This window comes from Somniosus microcephalus, unplaced genomic scaffold (genome assembly GCF_052327205.1).
Source record: "Somniosus microcephalus isolate GS21.2 unplaced genomic scaffold, FLI_Smic_1.0 unresolved_chr7, whole genome shotgun sequence".
Taxonomy (NCBI): domain Eukaryota; kingdom Metazoa; phylum Chordata; class Chondrichthyes; order Squaliformes; family Somniosidae; genus Somniosus; species Somniosus microcephalus.
Window position 1 is genome coordinate 14,478,939 of NW_028225185.1, and position 19,583 is coordinate 14,498,521.

The 19,583-nt window shown below is 48.0% G+C and overlaps 1 protein-coding gene across 1 annotated transcript in view; it reads right to left on the reverse strand.

Moving 5' to 3' along the window:
• hormad1 (HORMA domain containing 1) overlaps nucleotides 1-6,021 on the reverse strand; it is a 50,007-nt gene extending 43,986 nt beyond the window's left edge. The window contains exon 1 of the mRNA XM_085978683.1: nucleotides 4,598-6,021. The gene's annotated coding sequence lies outside the window, so the exon portion shown is untranslated. The remainder of the gene's footprint in view (nucleotides 1-4,597) is intronic.
• Nucleotides 6,022-19,583: the final 13,562 nt, after the last annotated feature.

Here is a 19,583-nt window from a genome sequence, read left to right on the forward strand (position 1 = left end):
TTATGTAGAAAGGACTTATGAAATATACTGGGCGGCCTGCTGGTGGCGCTGTCCAGGGAGAGTATAAATACTCGGGCACGGGCCCAGCTTGCTCGGGGACATTTTGTAAACAGGAACTAGTGAAGGACAACTAGACTTACATGTTGTGAAACAGTCGATTAAAGCCTCGTTTAATGCTCTGATCAAGTGCCGAGTAGTTTTCTTACGTCACAAGTTGTTGCTTTGATTTGAATTCCCACAAGGAGCGAGGGCCAGTGAAATTCACTACTTCATTTCCATTCAGCCCCCGTCTGTCTCTTTGGCTGGAGGCGAAAGATGGAAAAGGAGCAGGGGGGGGGGGGGGGGGGAGTTCTCCTGGTGTCCTGGAGCCGAAGCCCCTTCCCTCAACCGACACCAATTGATTTAACTGGGTTCACCTGTTTCATTACTGTTTCGGGGATCTTGCTGTGCGCAAAATGGAAGCCCTGTTTACCCAACATAATAACGTTCGTTGCACTCCAAAGAAATTCGGTGCAAGAGGAGCAGTTTGGGATGGGTCTCTGAGAGGCGTGATAAATGCGAGCTATTGTCTTATTTATTCATTATACAGGAAACTCTTGGGTATCTGGCACCGACGGGACCGGCGTGGTGCCGGTTTATCAAAAAGTCCGGATTACAGAGAGGTCTAGTTAAAAGGTACGAGGGATCCGTACACAGCAACAAATCCAGGCTTCCCTGTTGCTTAGCAACAGCTGCGGGAACCCCGGCCGCAGACCAAGCGTCCCTGTTACTTAGCAACATGTGCAGGAACCCCGATTGCACGGCCACAGATCCAGGAACGGCCACTAATATGAAGTAAAACTTACCTGAACCTACTCCTGAATTTTGCCGGTTAGCAGAGATTTCCGGTTATTTAGGTGCCAGTAAATCGAGAGTTTCCTGTAAATACATTATATAGTTCTTACAGCACAGAAAACAGGCCACCTGGCCCTACAGGCCCGTGCTGGTGTTTATGCTCCATGCACTTAAAATAACTAAGATAATTCCCCCTTGACTGGAGAGTCTAGAACCAGGGGTCACAGTCTCAGGATAAGGGGTCGGCCATTTAGGACTGAGTTGAGGAGAGATTTCTTCACTCAGAGGGCGGTGAATCTTTGGAATTCTCTACCCCAGAGGGCTGTGGAGGCTCAGTCGTTCAGTATATTCAAGGCCGAGATCCAGAGATTTTTGGGCTCTCGGGGAATCAGTGGATCGGGCGGGAAAGTGGAGTTGAGGTAGAAGAACAGCCGTGGTCTTATTGACTGCGGAACGGGCTCGAGGGGCCGTGTGACCTACTCCTGCTCCTAAATCTTACGTTCTTACAATATCAACAGCAACAACTTGCATTTATATAGCGCCTTTAACATAGTAAAACGTCCCAAAGCGCTTCACAGGAGTGTTAACAGATAAAATTTGACAGCGAGCCACAGAAAGAGAGATTAGGACAGGTGAGGTCGGTTTTAAGGAGCGTCTTAAAGGAGGAGGGGCGGAGAGGTTTAGGGAGGGAATTCCAGAGCTCGGGGCCCAGGCGGCTGAAGGCACGGCCGCCAATGGTGGAGCTATGGAAATCGGGGGATGCTCAAGAGGGCAGAATTGGAGGAGCGCAGAGATCTCGGAGGGGGTTGTGGGGCTGGTGGAGATGACAGAGATAGGGAGGGGGGTGAGGCCGTGGAGGGATTTGAAAACAAGGATGAGAATTTCAAAATGGAGGCGTTGCTTAACCAGGAACCAAGGTAGGTCAGCGAGCGCAGGGGGTGATGGGTGAACGGGACTCGGTGCGAGTTAGGACACGGGCAACTGAGATTTGGATGACCTCAAGTTTACGTAGGGTGGAATGTGGGAGGCCAGCCAGGGGTGTGTTGGAATAGTCAAGTCTAGAGGTAACAAAGGCATGGAGGAGGGTTTCAGCAGCGGATGAGCTGATCCAACAGTTATGGAGGGAGATGGACATCCAGGTTGAAATGCCTCTGGATTGTGTGGAGGATGCTGACGTAGAAACATAGCAAAATAGGAGGAGTAGACCATATGGTCTGTCATTTTCATATGATAGAAAGAAAGACTTGCATTTCTCCAGCGCCTTTCACCACCTCAGGACGTCCCAAAGCGCTTTACAGCCAATGAAGTACTTTTTTTGAAGTGTAGTCACTGTTGTAATGTAGGAAACGCGGCAGCCAAATTGCGCACAGCAAGCTCCCACAAACAGCAATGTGATAATGACCAGATCATCTGTTTTAGTGATGTTGGTTGAGGGATAAATATTGGACCCAGGACACCGGGGAGAACTCCCCCTGCTCTTCTTCAAATAGTGGCCATGGGATCTTTTACATTCATCTGAGAGGGCAGACGGGGCCTCGGTTTAACATCTCATCTGAAAGACGGCACTTCCGACAGTGCGGCGCTCCCTCAGTACCGCCCCTCCGACAGTGCGGCACTCCCTCAGTACCGCCCCTCCGACAGTGCGGTGCTCCCTCAGTACTGCCCCTCCGACAGTGCGGCGGTCCTTCAGTACTGCCCCTCCGACAGTGCGGCGCTCCCTCAGTACTGCCCCTCCGACAGTGCGGCGCTCCCTCAGTACTGCCCCTCCGACAGTGCGGCGCTCCCTCAGTACTGCCCCTCCGACAGTGCGGCGCTCCCTCAGTACTGCCCTGGATTGTCGGCCTGGATTATGTGCTCAAGTCTCTGGAGTGGGGCTCAAACCCACAACATTCTGACTCGGAGGCGAGAGAGTGCTACCCACTGAGCCAGATAAACATTAATTAATAACACATAATATGCATTAATAATGATGTGTAGATGTTGGTTAACAAAAATATAGTGATAAATTCATAACTTCTTAATAAAATGTGCGTGGATCTTGATTCCAAACTCCTTTTATCCCTGGATATTTTTGACATTTCAATCAACAATAATAACTTAATAATAAATACTGTAAGTCTATTTCTAATAAATATTAGTTAATTACTATCAGTTATTAATCAGCCTGAAAATATTAAATAATAATCACTCATCTGGTAGTAATGAATTACTCAACATTACTCACTAAATGTGATTAGGCAGTATTCGTTATCAAAAACCCGATATTAGTGATTAATTATTCACCATTAATCAGTAACTATTAGTTAATTACACACGCAGTAATAATTAGTGACTGCTCGGTATTAGATATGAATTATGGCGTTAATCGGGAAATGTTAAAGATGACTTACAGTACGTTATCATTCAGTATCATTAATTATTCTGTATTAGTAAATATCAGCATTCATTATAAATTATTCAGTAGCAATTAGTAAAAGTTAGCTAATAATCACTCACTTATTAATCAGAATTCATTAATTACTCATTAGTGATTAATTACATGGTTAATCAGTAAATGCTGGTTAATAATTACTTATACAGTATTGGCAAAATAATGGCATTGCTAATCAATAAACACTGGTTAATATTTACTCAGTATTCATTATTAATTATTCACCATTACTTAGTAATAGAAATTAATGATATTGTTAATCAGTAAATGATGGTTAATAATTACTCCCTGTCTTATTACTTGTTATTTTTAATTAGTAAAAGCTGGTTAATAATTACTCCCTGTCTTATTACTCATTATTAGTGATAAATTACATTTTTAATTAGTAAATGCTGGTTAATAATTACTCAATTACCCAGTATTCATTATTAATTAGTCAATATTAGCGATTAATTATAAGCGATTTTGACTATGACTCTAATTAAATTTTAATCAAACAAATGCTGGTTAATAATTACTCCCTGTCTTATTTCTCATTATTAATGATTAATTAAATTTTTTATGTAAAAGCTGGTTAATAATTACTCAATTACTCAGTACTCGTTCATTACTCATTATTAGTGATTAATTACATTTTTAAATCAGTAAAAGCTGGTTAATAATTACTCGCTTAGTATTTATTATTAATTAGTCAGTAAGTGATTAATTACATGGTTAATCAGTAAATGCTGGTTAATAATTACTCCCTGTCTTATTACTCATTATTAGTGATTAATTACATGGTTAATCAGTCAACGCTGGTTAATAATTACACAATTACTCAATATTCATTATTCATCACTCATTATTAGTGATTAATTACATTTTTAATCAGTAAAAGCTGGTTAATACTCCCTCAGTATTCATTATTAATTAGTCAATATTCGTGATTAATTACATGGTTAATCAGTAAAGCTGGTTAATAATTACTCCCTGTCTTATTACTCATTATTAGTGATTAATTACATTTTAATCAGTAAAAGCTGGTTAATAATTCAGTTACCCAGCACTCATTATTAATTAGTGAATATTAGTGATTAATGACTTGGTTAATCAGTCAACGCTGGTTAATAATTACACAATTACTCAATTCATTACTCATTATGAGTGATTAATTACATATTTAATCAGTAAAAGCTGGTTAATAATTACTCCCTGTCTTAGTACTCATTATTAGTGATTAATTACATTTTTAATCAGTAAAAGCTGGTTAATAATTACTCCCCGTCTTATTACTCATCATTAGTGATTAATTACTTTTTAATCAGTAAATGCTAGTTAATAATTACTCACTCAGTATTCATTATTAGTCAATATTAGTGATTAATTACATGGTGAATCAGTAAACGCTGGTTAATGATTAGCAGGTCGTTACTCGGTGTTCTGTGAGTAATTATGATGTTAGTGGTGGGCCCCCAGCAGTGGTGACCACTAGTTAAGCACTAACTAGCACCAGGTTACCCGCTCCGCTCCGCCTGAGGCGATTTTCCGTTTTTTCCCCTCGAGTTCGACGCCTTCCCGCGCCAACCCGCTGCCAATATCCCCCCCACCCCGGGGCCGGCCAATCAGCGCTCAGTGTGACACATAGAGCGGTGGAGGTGGGGCCGCCATCTTTGAGACTGGCAGGTGGGCCACTGTAACAAACCAGAGATTCCAATCTCTCTCCCCCACTTGGACCTGAATGGACCTCAGTATTTACCCCACACAGGGAGAAGCTTCCAAAGCCAGCCAGTGTGTGCAATTCACAATACAGATTCTGACTTTAGCCCACTTTGAGTTTTAGTGTTGCACTCACGCTGTGAAACAGGAAAACAATGGTATTGGGGGGAGGAAGGGGCCATGTCACAATGGAGATGCAGTCTCCAATTGGATTATCTTCACATTTCCAGTCTCCAATTTATCCCTTCCTACAATCTACTGGCTTTCGAAAACTCAAAACGTGCCATCATTTCAGTTCATGTCATTTGTCTGTTTTAAATATCAGTAGTTCCTTGAACCACATGCCTTGGCCCATCTCCTGGATTTCTCAATGTAAAACAAATACCCATCAAGGGACGAGAGAACAGGGGAAGGGGACAGGGGAGGAGAGGGTAGGGTAAAATAAAAACAGTATAGGAATGGTGCCAGGCAGAGGTTTGATAGTAGGATGGGAAGGAAATCAGGGCTGGGTACACCCATCCAATTGGTGGAGGCCTTGTAACCAGTTTTTGGTCACTCTGGACCACCAAGGGTGGTGCACAGCAAATTGACTGCTTTCCTCTTCCTGCCGCTGCTGGCTTTCAGACAGAGAGTCATCATCTTCCAAAACATCCGTACCCTTCCTTCTCTTAATAGCACCGAGCATTTCCTGTTCTCTCTCAGAATGGGAGCCTTCTTCATCAGAATCACTCGAGATCGCGCCTTCCTTGGCTGCGGTTGTTCGGCGGCCCAGTTTTCTGTTGCGTCCATTCGCCAGAGCGCCACCTGTAGCCGTTTGTTTTTTTTTTTGTTCAGGTACCACGCGCTAACTTACTGTCCGACTGCTGCCCGCCACGGACTCTGCCCGAGCACCATTCATAAGAACATAAGAAATAAGAGCAGGAGTTGGCCATTCGGCCCCTCGAGCCTGCTCCGTCATTCAATGAGATCATGGCTGATCTTCTGCCTCAACTCCATTCACCGGCCCTATCGCCATATCCCTTGATGCCCTTACTAGTCAGAAATCTATCCACTTCTGTTTTGAATATTCCCAATGACTGAGCCTCCACAGCCCTCTGGGGTAGAGAATTCCAAAGATTCACCACCCTCTGTGTGAAGAAATTCCTCCTCATCTCAGTCCTGAATGGCCGACCCTTTATCCTGAGGCTGTGGCCCCTGGTTCTAGACTCCCCAGCCAAGGGAAACATTCTCCCAGCATCCACCCTATCAAACCCTGTAATAATCTTGTATGCTTCAATGAAATCCCCTCTCATTCTTCTGAATTTAAGAGAATACAGGCCTAGTTTACTCAATCTCTTCTCATACGACAGTCCCGCCATCCCAGGAATCAATCTTGTGAACCTTCGCTGCACTCCCTCTATGGTAAGTATATCCTTCCTTAGGTAAGGAGACCAAAATTGTACACAGTACTCCAGGTGCGGTCTCACCAAGGACCAATATACGTAAATGGAGTAAGACTTCTTTACTCCTGTACTCAAATCCTCTTGTAATTTGCCTTCCTAATGGCATGCTGCACCTGCACATTCACTTTCAGTGACTCATGTACAAGGACACCCAGGTCCCTTTGAGCATCTGCATTCCCCAATCTTTCACCATTTAGGAAATACTCTGCCTTTCTGTTTTTTCTACCAAAGTGGCTAACTTCATATTTATCCAAATTATATTCCATCTGCCATTCAGAGTGGAGGCTGCAGATTTCAGTGATTTCATGCTCTTCGGCAGACCTTCCACGAGAGTCTCCACTTTCCAATGCTGTTGTTGCTCCAACTGACCCATTGGGCAAATCCGACGTTCTACCCTACATAAACTTGAGAAAACTCAGTCACCCCGTGTCCCAACTCGCACCAAGTCCCGTTCACCCATCGCCCCGTGCTCGCTGACCTACATTGTCTCCCGGTTAAGCAACGCCTCGATTTCAAAATTCTCACCCTTCTTTTCAAATCTCTCCATGGCCCTCGCCCCTCCCTATCTCTGTAACCTCCTCCAGCCCTGCAACCCTCCGAGATCTCTGCACTCCTCCAATTCTGGCCTCTTGCGCATCCCCCAATTTCCATCGCTCCATTGGTGGTCGTGCCTTCAGCTGCCTGGGCCCTAAGCTCTGGAATTCCCTCCCTAAACCTCTCCTCCTTTAAGATGCTCCATAAAGCCTCCCTCTTTGACTAAACTTTTGGTCATCTGCCCTAATTTCTCCTTTGTAACTTGGTGTCAAATGATTTTGTCTTATAATGCTCCTGTGAAGCGCCTTGGGATGTTTTACTATGTTAAAAGTGCTAGATAAATGCAAGTTGTTGTCATCTAGGGCAGACATCAATGACGAAGTCCAACACCGCCTTCAGTGTGCCAGTGCAGCCTTCGGTCGCCTGAGGAAGTGAGTGTTTGAAGACCAGGACCTCAAACCCGGCACTAAGCTCATGGTCTACAGAGCAACAGTGATACCCGCCCTGCTGTATGCCTCAGAGACATGGACCATGTACAGTAGGCACCTCAAAGCACTGGAGAGGTACCACCAATGCTGCCTCCGCAAGATCCTGCAAATCCATTGGCAGGATAGCGCACCAACGTCAGTGTTCTTGCTCAGGCCAACATCCCCAGCATCGAAGCTTTGACCACGCTCAATCAGCCCCGATGGACGGGCCACATCGTCCGCATGCCTGACACGAGACTCCCAAAGCAAGCGCTCTACTCGGAGCTCCGACATGGCAAGAGAGCCCTGTTAAATCTGTGAGTTGTTCAAGTAATTAATACTCAGACTTAATCAGTAACAATAAAACAGGTCTTTACTGGTTGGAGGTAGGGACTATACGTAGGTCTTTACTTCATGCCCACAGGCAGGAACTGAGGGGAGATCAGTACCCACAGTACTATTTATACCCCTATGGCCAGGAGTGGTACTGCGTATCACTACGCCCAACAAGTAGTGCAGTCCTGTCCATAGGTTCAAAGTAGCACACATATTACATACACAACATTCCTCCCTTCCTAGCTTTACAGTCATCTCCCCATTTAACATAACGTAATAACATATATACATATATAACTTCAGGTTTACATAACAGAATAACATAGATACATAGATAACTTCATGTCAAAACAGATCACAGATTCAGTCTCTGCGGAAAACAGTTCACAGATTCAATCTCTGTGGTGGAGTCGGTTCACGTTGCTGGAGTGACTCATTCAATAGTCCTTCCATGGATTTAACAGTTTGAACTTCCGAACTGAATTGGCTCCGTTCGGAGGGACCACGTGTGTGATCTGGTAGAGGTGATAATGGTTCAGATGGGTCATCTTCTGTTTTTACTTTTCCTTTTCTGCTTCTTGGAGACTCTCTGGGCTCCATTGTCAGCTGCCACAGCTGCCAGCGCAGTTCCTCCTTCTCTTCCTCCTGTTTCCGTCGTAGAGCCAGCTTCTCCCGATGTTCCGTAGACTTTTGGTGCTCCTCCATGATTTCTGCACTTTGGGAGTCGAAGTTACAAGCTGGGCAGGACAGGACATCGTAATATTCGGTGTCGTCCACCAGGTCATAGTAATATTCGGTGTCGTCCTGAGCTAGACCAGTGAGAGGGTTGTCTATTTCCTCCATACCCAGCTGGACGTCAGCCAGCTCTTGTTCCAAATCCAGACATCTTTCCTGAAGAGACTTCTTCATGTGTACCTCTGCATCCAGCTTTTTCTGGGCTTTCAGCAAGTCGTTTACTAGTGACCTCATTTGTGATTTTAATACTTCAACTTCCTTTGGAGATTGATTGATCGGACTATGCAATCCCTCTACCGGAGCAGCTGTTTCAGCGGTCTGTTGTTCTACGTTGACGTGAGTCAGCGTACTTTTGGCATCCAAGGGCTGCTCTGTTGCAGTCATCTCAGTCTGTGTTGCCACCTCAGCTCTTCCAATAACCTTTGAGAGCTCCGAACCCCTTTCGTTTGAATATTGAAGTTCGTGTTCAAGTTTTTCCCATTTCAGAGTCCTGTCCTTCAGCATATGCAGGAGTTGGCTGACCGTCAACTCCTCTGACATCGGACGTTTTGTGTGCTCCTGTTCCATTTTCTCCATCAGCTGCTTCTGTTGTCTTTCCAGATTCTCCAACTCTATATCAAAGAACTCTTTCGTTGCATTCAACTCTTGCTCACAACGGCGAAGCATTTGTTCTAATTGCTGTTGTAGTTTGAAATGGAGTTGAGTTCGAGCCCGGTGTCCCTCAGAAATGGGCACATCAGTAGACTTGCCAGACTCAGAATCCACAGTTAAACTATGTTGTTGTTGCTCAGTGGAATTCTGTGCTGAAACTTTGGCCTAGAAATTCAGTGCCCTTAGCGCCGATTTTGCGGCGCTAGAGGGCCTAGCGCTGCAATTGGCGCCGGCGCCGAAATTGCCTGGGGCCCTTCCGCCGCGGTAGACCGGTAGCGCTGCGCCGGCACCGATGACGTCATCGGTGTGCGCAGCGTCCCGGTTGCCATGCCGACGGGCCCCAGCGCCGAAATTCAGTTGCGGCCGCCTCGCCCGTGGCAGCCGCAACTAAGACTCTGGCAACAGAGTCTTACATGACTTTGCGCCGGCGCATTAAAGGCCCCGCGGCGGCCGGCCGCTTTCCCGCCGGCCGCCTGGCCGCAGCTCCCTCCCCGGACTTCCCCCCCCCCTCCGGAACAGAAGCAAGCCCGGCACTTGTCCGAGGTGCCGGGCTCATTTTTAAAAAGATTTTCGCGGGCCGCGGCCGGGTGCAGGCAGCTCCTCCTTAAGGGGAGGAGGCCTGCACTTCCCGAACCTGCCGCACCGCAGCGGGCACCGCAGCGCCGGAATAGCGCCGATATTCAGCGCGTAGCGCCAGTTTTCAGGCGCAAACAGCTCTCAGCAGCGCCGGCAGCCGTTTGGGCGCAGAACTATTGAATTTTTGGCCCGCCCAGCGCGACTTAGCTCCGGCACTAACTTCCGGCGCTAAAGCCGTCGCTGCGCCAAAACCCAATTTCTAGGCCTTTGACTTTTGCACCTGAGTTGGGCTTACCATCATCCGTTCCAGAGTCTGGGCCGACTATCTTCACCGAGTTCTCACTCGTTATTGTTTGTAGGAAATGCCAGTCCATATTCATTTTCCTAATCCACTCCCGTCCTAGTAGTGGAGGACCTCCTTCAGATATCACATATAAGTCCATTATTTGACTGTCTTCGCCCTTGTGGACCACTGCAACCTCTATTTTCCCGATGGGGTACACTCTTTGCCCCGTGTATGTTTCCAATATAATCCCCGTATCCTGTAGGGGAATATGTTGGAATAACTTTCCGTAATCTTTCTTATTTATGACCGTCAATGCCGATCCAGTGTCCAATTCCAGTTTTACTTGGACTCCTTCTATCTGAAGAGTGACCCAAATTGTCTGGAGGTCTGCACCCTTACCAGCGTTGAGTACTCTTAAGCTGGCCAGTTCATTACAGCTTAAGCTAGCCAGTTCATTACTGCTAGCATCTGAATCGGACTCCTGTTCGGTCACCTTGTGTACCTTTGCGTATTTTCCTTGCGGTGACTTCTTGTTGCTGGTCTTCTTCGCTGACCTGCATACTCTAGCTATATGTCCAAGCCTACCACAAGTTCTACATTCTTGGTTTTTAAACCAACACTGGTTCTGATCATGCGTTGTCTTTCCACAACGATAACATTTGCCAGAACTCACACCCAATTTGTGTGCACTGAGCTCCGGTGACCGTAGCTGCATTACTGCCGTGCCTCTCGCTGTGGCTTCGTGTGCTGCTGCCATAGTGACCGCCTTCTCAAGCGTCAGCTCATTCTCCTCGAGCAGTCGCTTTTGTGTATCCTGTTTAAATAAACCACACACAAATTTGTCTCGAAGTGCCTCTGTCAGTCCCGTTCCAAACTGGCAATATTTCGCTAATTTACGCAATTCCAGCAAATAATCAGCATTGCTTTCATGCTGTAGCTGCCTTCTGTCGTAAAATTTAAATCGTTCCGCTAGCATCAGCGGCGTGGGGTTTAGATGATCTTTCAGGACAGTAACAATCTCATCGAACGTCTTATCCGCCGGTTCATCTGGTGATAACAGGTGTTTCAATTGCCCGTATGTCTTCGCACCCATTAAATTTAATAATGTTAGAGCTTTATCTTGGTCACGAATTTTATTGGCCTTACAATAATTTTTTACTCTTTCAACATATATGGCCCAATCTTCGAGGTCACTATCAAAGGTGCTAATATTCCCGTGTTTAGGCATTGTAGATTTGCAATTTCTCAAATTTTTTTTTTTTTTACTGCTATCCAAGATGGCGGCTTCCCGCTCTTGCCGTCGTCCTCCGCCCACAAAATGGCGGTTTTCCCGCGCTTGGCGGTCTTCACCCGTCCCCCAACGCCGTCTCCCTTCAGCCCCCGAGTGCGGCCCTTATCTTCGCCGCGATCGCCCGAGTGCGGCCCTTATCAGCGGATGCGATCGCTGGATCGCGAAGCGGCTCCCGGCTCTTATCAGGAGATGCGATCGCTCCGTTGAAACGCCTCCCGCTCGAAGCGGCTCTCACGCCCTATTCCTCCAGCTCCCCCAGCCCCGTTCGTGCGGCCAACGCGGTCGACTGCCTGTCGCGTCGCTGCCTGGCTCAGACAACGGCTTACCCACCACCAAGCTGGAGAAGAAGCTGACGGTCGCCGATGGAGGCTCCGAGGTCAGGATGTCTTCCAGTGGGGTGGAGAGGGTGGAAACCTCTCTGCAACGTCCTGGCTGTGGACGAAGCTGCCGTGGAGTGACTGCCGCAGGGTCCGAATCAGACTCGTCGCCAGTGTTAAATCTGTGAGTTGTTCAAGTAATTAATACTCAGACTTAATCAGTAACAATAAAACAGGTCTTTACTGGTTGGAGGTAGGGACTATACGTAGGTCTTTACTTCATGCCCACAGGCGGGAACTGAGGGGAGATCAGTACCCACAGTACTATTTATACCCCTATGGCCAGGAGTGGTACTGCGTATCACTACGCCCAACAAGTAGTGCAGTCCTGTCCATAGGTTCAAAGTAGCACACATATTACATACACAAGCCCCAGGTGGGCAGAGGAAACGCTTCAAGGACACCCTCAAAGCCTCCTTGAAAAAGTGCAACATCCCCACCAACACCTGGGAATCCCTGGCCCAAGACCGCACGGTGGCATAGTGGTTAGCACTGTTGCCTCACAGCGCCAGGGACCCGGGTTCGAACCCGGCCTCGGGCGACTGTCTGTGTGGAGTTTGCACATTCTCCCCGTGTTTGCGTGGGTTTCCTCCGGGTGCTCCGGTTTCCTCCCACAGTCCAAAGATGTGCGAGTTAGGTTGATTGGCTATGATAAATTGACCCTTAGTGTTAGGGGGATTAAATACATGGGGTTACGGGGATAGGGTGGGATATGTGTTGGTGTAGGGGTTACGGGGATCGGGTGGGATATGTGTCGGTGCAGGCTCGATGGGCCGAAATGGCCTCTATCTGCACTGGGGTTTCTGTGATTCTGTGAAAGTGGAGGAGAAGCATCCGGGAAGGCGCTGAACACCGAGTCTCTTCGCCGGGAGCAAGCGGAAGCCAAGCGCAAGCAGCGCATGTCAACCCAAGCACCCCACACCCACCCGCCCCTTCAACCACCGTCTGCCCCACCTGTGACAGAGACTGTAGGTCCCGCATTGGACTCATCAGTCACCTGCGAACTCATTTTTAGTGTGGAAGCAAGTCATCCTCGGTTCCGAGGGACTGTCTAAGAAGAGATCAAAATTTGTCACTAGCTTTTCAATTCCTCTCCCTTGCTTCATCATAAAACTGACGTAATACAAGACCATCAATCACACCTGGCTTTTGGTGATGCTTCACTGAAAATGAAGATTATGTAGAATTCTGCCTGTGCCATGGTCTATGAAGGCAATCTTGAGGCAGCATAGTGTAGGAGGGCTAACTACATAGTTCAGTCCAACAATTCTTAATTCCCCAAGTTCCATCTTATGCCCTGGCTGCTTGCCTGAGCTAATGGTGCATATTTCAGCCTGTTGACATCTTCAACATCAGCTTGCCGCAAGTAGACAACCTCATCACCCGCCTGTGGAACATAAGGTGACCTGTGCGGTACAGTGTCTTGTGATCCACCCCAGCAGATGCCATTCCTCTAAAATTGTGCCTGCTCCGGTTGGTCTCTTCCTCCAAGTGTCAGCCGGGGCTCAGCGGGTAGCACTCTCGCTTTCTCTGTCGCCTCTGAGTCAGAAGGTCAGGGGTTCGAGCCCCCGCTCCAGAGACTCGAGCACAAAAATTCTAGGCTAACACTCCCAGTGCTTCTTCTCCTTCTTAGGCAGTCCCTCAGAACCGAGGATGACTTGCTTCCACATTAAAAATGAGTTCGCAGGTGACTGATGAGTCCAATGCGGGACCTACAATCTCTCACAGGTTGAAGGGGCGGGTGGGTGGGTTGACGTGCGCTCCTTCCACTGCCTGCGCTTGGCTTTCGCTTGTTCTCGGCTTCCGCTTGCTCCCAGCAAAGAGTCTCAAGGTGTTCGCCGCCTTCCCGGATGCTTCTCCACCACTTTGTGTGGTCTTGGGCCAGGGATTCCCAGGTGTTGGTGGGGATGTTACACTTTTTGAAGGAGGCTTTGAGGGTGTCCTTGAAGTGTTTCCTCTGCCCACCTGGGGCTCGCTTGCCGTGTCGGAGCTCCGAGTAGAGCGCTTGTTTTGGGGAGTCTCGTATGGGTCATGCGGACGATGTGGCCCGTCCATCGGAGCTGATGAAGCTTTGACCACGCTCGGATGCTGGGGATGTTGGCCTGAGCAAGAACACCGACGTTGGTGCGCCTATCCTGCCAATGGATTTGCAGGATCTTGCGGAGGCAGCATTGGTGGTACCTCTCCAGTGCTTGGAGGTGCCTGCTATACATGGTCCATGTCTCTGAAGCATACAGCAGGGCGGGCATCACTGCTGGTCTGTAGACCATGAACTTACTGCCGGGTTTGAGGTCCTGATCTTCAAACACTCACTTCCTTAGGCGACCGAAGGCTGCACTGGCACATAGAAACATAGAAGATAGGAGCAGGAGTAGGCCATTCGGCCCTTCGAGCCTGCTCCGCCATTAAATGAGATCATGGCTGATCATCCAAATTCAGTACCCTGTCCCTGCCTTCTCCCCATATCCCTTGATCCCTTTAGCCTTAAGAAATATATCCAACTCTTTCTTGAATATACTTAATGAACTGGCCTCCACCGCCCTCTGTAGCAGAGAATTCCACAGGTTCACCACTCTCTGGGTGAAGAAATTCCTCCTCATTTCAGTCCTAAATGGCTTACCCCTTATCCTTAGACTATGACCCCTGGTTCTGGACTCCCCGGCCATCAGAAACATCCTTCCTGCATCTAGTCTGTCCAGACCTGCCAGAATTTTATAGGTTTCGATGAGATCCCCTCTCAATCTTCTAAACTCCAGTGAGTATAAGCCCAATTGACACAATCTCTCCTCGTACGTCATTCCTGCCATCCCAGGTATCAGCCTGGTGAATCTTCGCTGCACTCCCTCCATGGCAAGAACGTCCTTCCTCAGGTAAGGTGACCAAAACTGCACACAATACTCAAGGTGTGGCCTCACCAAGGCCCTGTACAACTGCAGTAAGACATCCTTGTTCTTGTACTCGAACTCTCTTGCTACGAAGGCCAACATACCATTTGCCTTCTTAACCGCCTGCTGCACCTGCATGCTTACCTTCAGCGGCTGGTGCACAAGAACACCCAGATCTCTTTGCACTTCCCCTTCTCCCAACCTATTGCCATTCAAATAATTATCTGCCTTCCTGTTTTTGCCACCAAAGTGGATAACCTCACATTTATCCACATTATAGTGCATTTGCCATGTTTCTGCCCAATCACCCAACCTGTCCAAATCGTACTGGAGTTTCATGACATCCTCCTCACAGCATACCCTCCCACCCAGCTTTGTGTCATCTGCAAATTTGGAGATATTTCATCCAATTCCCTTGTCCAGATCATTAATATATATTGTGAACAGCTGGGGTCCTAGGACCGATCCTTGCAGTACCCCACTAGTCACTGCCTGCCACTTGGAAAGCGACCCGTTTATTCCAACTCTTTGCTTTCTGTCCGCCAACCAGTTCTCTATCCTGGGCAGGGGCAGCTCCCGTAGGGGGCGCAATCGGTCGGGTCTGGTCCGATTTCCCCATTCTCCACCACGCTGCCTAGTATGCAGAGACGCGTGGTGTTGAAAACGCACTTGTCCTCGTTGTAGGTGAGGTTGAGTTTTTGTGCGGTTTTCAGGAACCTCTCGAGGTTCGAGTCGTGATCCTGCTGGTTGTGACCGCAGATGGTGACGTTGTCGAGGTAGGGGAAGGTTGCCTGCAAGTGGTGGTCATCGACCATGCGGTCCATCTCCCTCTGGAAGACCGAGACCCCATTCGTCACCCCAAAGGGGACTCTGAGGAATTGGTAGAGGCGTCCGTTCGCCTCGAAGGCAGTGTACGGGCGGTCCTCTGGTCTGATAGGGAGCTGGTGGTACGCTGACTTGAGGTCGATGGTGGAGAACACCCAGTATTGGGCGATTTGGTTCACCATTTCTGATATGCGGGGTAGCGGGTAGGCGTCTAATTGGGTGTACCTGTTGATCGTTTGGCTATAGTCGATCACCATCCGTTTCTTCTCGCTACCCCTTACCACTACCACTTGGGCGCGCCACGGGCTGTTGCTGCGTTCAATAATGCGCTCTTTCAGGAGCCTGTCTACCTCGGTCGCGATAAACCGCCTGTCCTCCCAGCTGTACCTCCTGCTTTTGGTCGCTATTGGCCGGCAGTTAGGGGTAAGGTTCGCGAATAGCGAAGGCGGCTTTACCTTCAGGGTAGCCAGACTGCACACTGTGAGGGCCGGCTGGGACCCACCGTACTTGAGCGTGATGCTTTGGTGGTTGCACTGGAAATCCAGGCCCAAGATCACGCTCGCACATAGATTCTTCATGATTAATACTTTAAAATTATCGTATACAGTTCCGTTAACGGACAATTGTACCGTGCAGTAACCCAGAATGGTCGATGTCTGGGTTTTATCAGCCATAGAGATGGTACCCTGAGTAGGGACCACCTTTAGGGAGAGTTGTTGTGCCAGTTCAGGGTGGATAAAACTCTCCGTGCTTCCACTGTCAATTAAACATTTAACCCGGCACCCGTTTACCTCGATGTCCACCATTGATTTGGATAGCGGGTGCGGCCTGGTCTGGTCCACTGTGACCGATGCCACTGTAGGGCCCTGATCGGGACAAGATGGCGTCCACGCTGTCTGCTCACGAGATGGCGGACCCCACGAGGTCGGGCAAGATGGCGTCCAAGATGGCTGCTCCCACGGCGCACACACGGCGGTGGCGGGTTTTCCGGCGGGGTTCCCTCTGCACACCTTCCCGAAGTGCCCCTTCTTACCGCACTTAAAGCAGGTGGTGCCTTTCGCCGGGCACAGGTTTCTGGTGTGCTTTGGCTGCCCGCAGAAGTAGCAGTTGGGTCCCCGACACGTCGCGGCTGTCGTAGGGCTTCTGGGGGGAGAGCGGGGCCCCGACGGTGTCGGGCTGCCGGGTGGGGAAGATGCCTTCCAAGATGGCGGCGCCCTTGGTGCACACGTGGCGGCGTGGGCTGAAGAGTAGGCGTCCGAGTTTCTCTGGGCCACATCCAGGGATCGCGCGGTGTCCGCAGCCTGTTTCAGGTCCAATCCCGTTTTTTCCAGCAGTCTCTGCCGGATATAAGTGGAGCTGAGGCCTGTGATAAAGGCATCGCGAACAAGCTCGTCAGTGTACACTGCGGCTTTTACATCTTGGCACTTGCAGTCTTTGCCAAGCATTTTCAGGGTGCTTAGGAACTCCTCCACCGATTCCCCGGGTCGCTGTGCGCGAGTAGCGAGCAGATGCCTAGCATACACCTCATTCGTAGGCTGCAAGTCAATACCTTGCCTCCAATCCCATGTGCCTTAATTTTGCACGCTAATCTCTTATGCGGGACCTTATCGAAAGCCTTCTGAAAGTCCAAATACACCACATCCACTGGTTCTCCCTTATCTATTTTACCAGTTACATCCTCAAAAAATTCCAGTAGTCAAGCATGATTTACCTTTTGTAAATCCATGTTGACTTTGTCCAATCCTGTCACTGCTTTCCAAGTGCTCTGCTATTACATCTTTTACAATGGACTCTAGCATTTTCCCCACTACCGATGTCAGGCTTACCGGTCTGTAATTCCCTGCTTTTTCTCTGCCACCTTTTTTGAATAGTGGGGTAACATTAGCTACCCTCCAATCCATGGGTACTGTTCCAGAGTCTATCGAGTTCTGGAAGATGACCAGCAATGCATCTACTATTTCTAGGGCCACTTCCTTAAGTACCCTGGGATGTAGATTATCAGGCCCTGGGGATTTATCGGCCTTCAGTCCCATCAATTTTCCTAACACCATTTCCCTACAAATACTGATTTCTTTCAGTTCCACCCTTTCATCAGACCCTATGTTCCGCGGTATTTCTGGGAGGTTATTTGTGTCCTCCTTTGTGAAGACAGAACCAAAATATCTATTTAGTTGGTCTGCCATTTCTTTGCTCCCCATTATAAATTCCCCCGATTCTGACTGCAAGGGACCTACGCTTGACTTCACCAATCTTTTTCTCTTTACATATCTATAAAAGCTTTTACAGTCAGTTTTTATGTTCCCTGCAAGCTTACTCTCATATTCTATTTTCCCTTTCTTAATTAATCCCTTTGTCCTCCTTTGTTGAATCCTAAACTGCTCCCAATCCTCAGTATTATTACTTTTTCTGGCCAATTTGTATGTCCTCTCCTTGGATCTTATGCTATCCCTAATTTCCCTTGTTAGCCACGGTTGAGTCTCCTTTTTTGTTTTATTTTTATGCCAAACTGGGATGAACAACTTCTGTAGTTCATCCATTCGGTCTTTGAATGTTTGCCATTGCCTGTCCACCGTCAACCCTTTGAGTGCCATTCCCCAATCAATCCTACCCAACTCGCTCCTCAGACCATCATAGTTTCCTTTATTTAAATTGAGGACCCTAGTTTCTGAGTCAACTTCATTCTCCATCTTAATGAAGAATTCGATCATATTATGATCGTTCCGACCCAAGGGGCCTCGTACAAGATTGCTAATTAATCCTTTCTCGTTACATAATACCCAGTCTAAGATGGCCTGATCTCTGGTTGGTTCCTCGACATATTGGTCCAGGAAACCATCCCATAAACACTCCAGGAATTCCTCCTCCACAGTATTGTTACTAATTTGGTTAGCCCAATCTATATGTAGATTAAAGTCACCCATGATGACTGCTGTGCCCTTATTGCACGCTTCTTTAATTTCCCTTTTAATGCCATCCCCAACCTCCGCCTTACTGTTTGGAGGTCTATATACCACTCCCACTGTTTTTTTCCCCTTAGTATTTCTCAATTCTACCCATACAGATTCCACCTCATCAGAGCTAATATCCTTCCTTACAATTGTGTTAATCCCTTCTTTAACCAGTAATGCTACCCCACCTCCCTTTCCTTTTTGCCTATCTTTCCTGAATATCGAATACCCCTGGATGTTGAGTTCCCAGTCTTGGCCATCCTTGAGCCACGTTTCCTTAATCCCAACCAAATCATATTCGTTTACCTCTACTTGCGCAGCCAATTTATCCACCTTATTACAAATGCTCCTCGCATTAAGACACAAAGCCTTCAGGCTTGTTTTTTTAACGCTCTTAGACCTATTAGAATGATTATTTACTGGGGCCACGTTTGATTTAAACCGTTGATTTCTCTGACTGCCACTTTTGTTTTTCTCCTTCCTATCTTTTGCTTTTATCCTTGTTTCCCTTTCCTCTGTCTCCCTGCTCAGGTTCCCAACCCCCTTCCATTTTAGTTTAAACCCTCCCCCACAGCACTAGCAAACACTCCCCCTAGGACATCGGTTCCAGCCCTGCCCAGGTGCAGACCATCCGGTTTGACCTGGTCCCACCTCCCCCAGAACCGGTTCCAATGTCCCAGGAACTTGAATCCCTCCCCCGGCACCATTCCTCTAGCCACGTATTCATCTGAAGTATCCTTCTATTTCTACGCTGAAGGCTTTGTTGGACTTAGTCGTCTACGTCTTCCCTTGTTGACAGTAGGCTCCCAAGGTATGGAAAGTGGTCCATGCATTAAACCGAGGCCTCTGTCTGCTCTCTCAGGTGGATGTATAAGATCCCGTGGCACCATTTCGAAGAAGAGGAGGGGGGAGTTATCCTCGGTGTCCTGGGGCCAATATTTATCCATCAATCAACATCCCTAAAATGGATAATAAAAATTAGGAGCAGGAGTCGGCCATACGGCCCCTCGAGCCTGCTCCGCCATTCAATAAGATCATGGCTGATCATTGACCTCAACTCCACTTTCCCGCACGATCTCCATACCCCTTGATTCTCCCTAGAGTCCAAAAATCTATCGATCTCAGCCTTGAACTATTCCAACGCACTCCTGGCTGGCCTCCCACATTGTACCCTACGTAAACTTGAGGTCATCCAAAACTCGGCTGCCCGTGTCCTAACTCGCACCGAGTCCCGTTCGCCCATCGCCCCCTGTGATCACTGACCTAC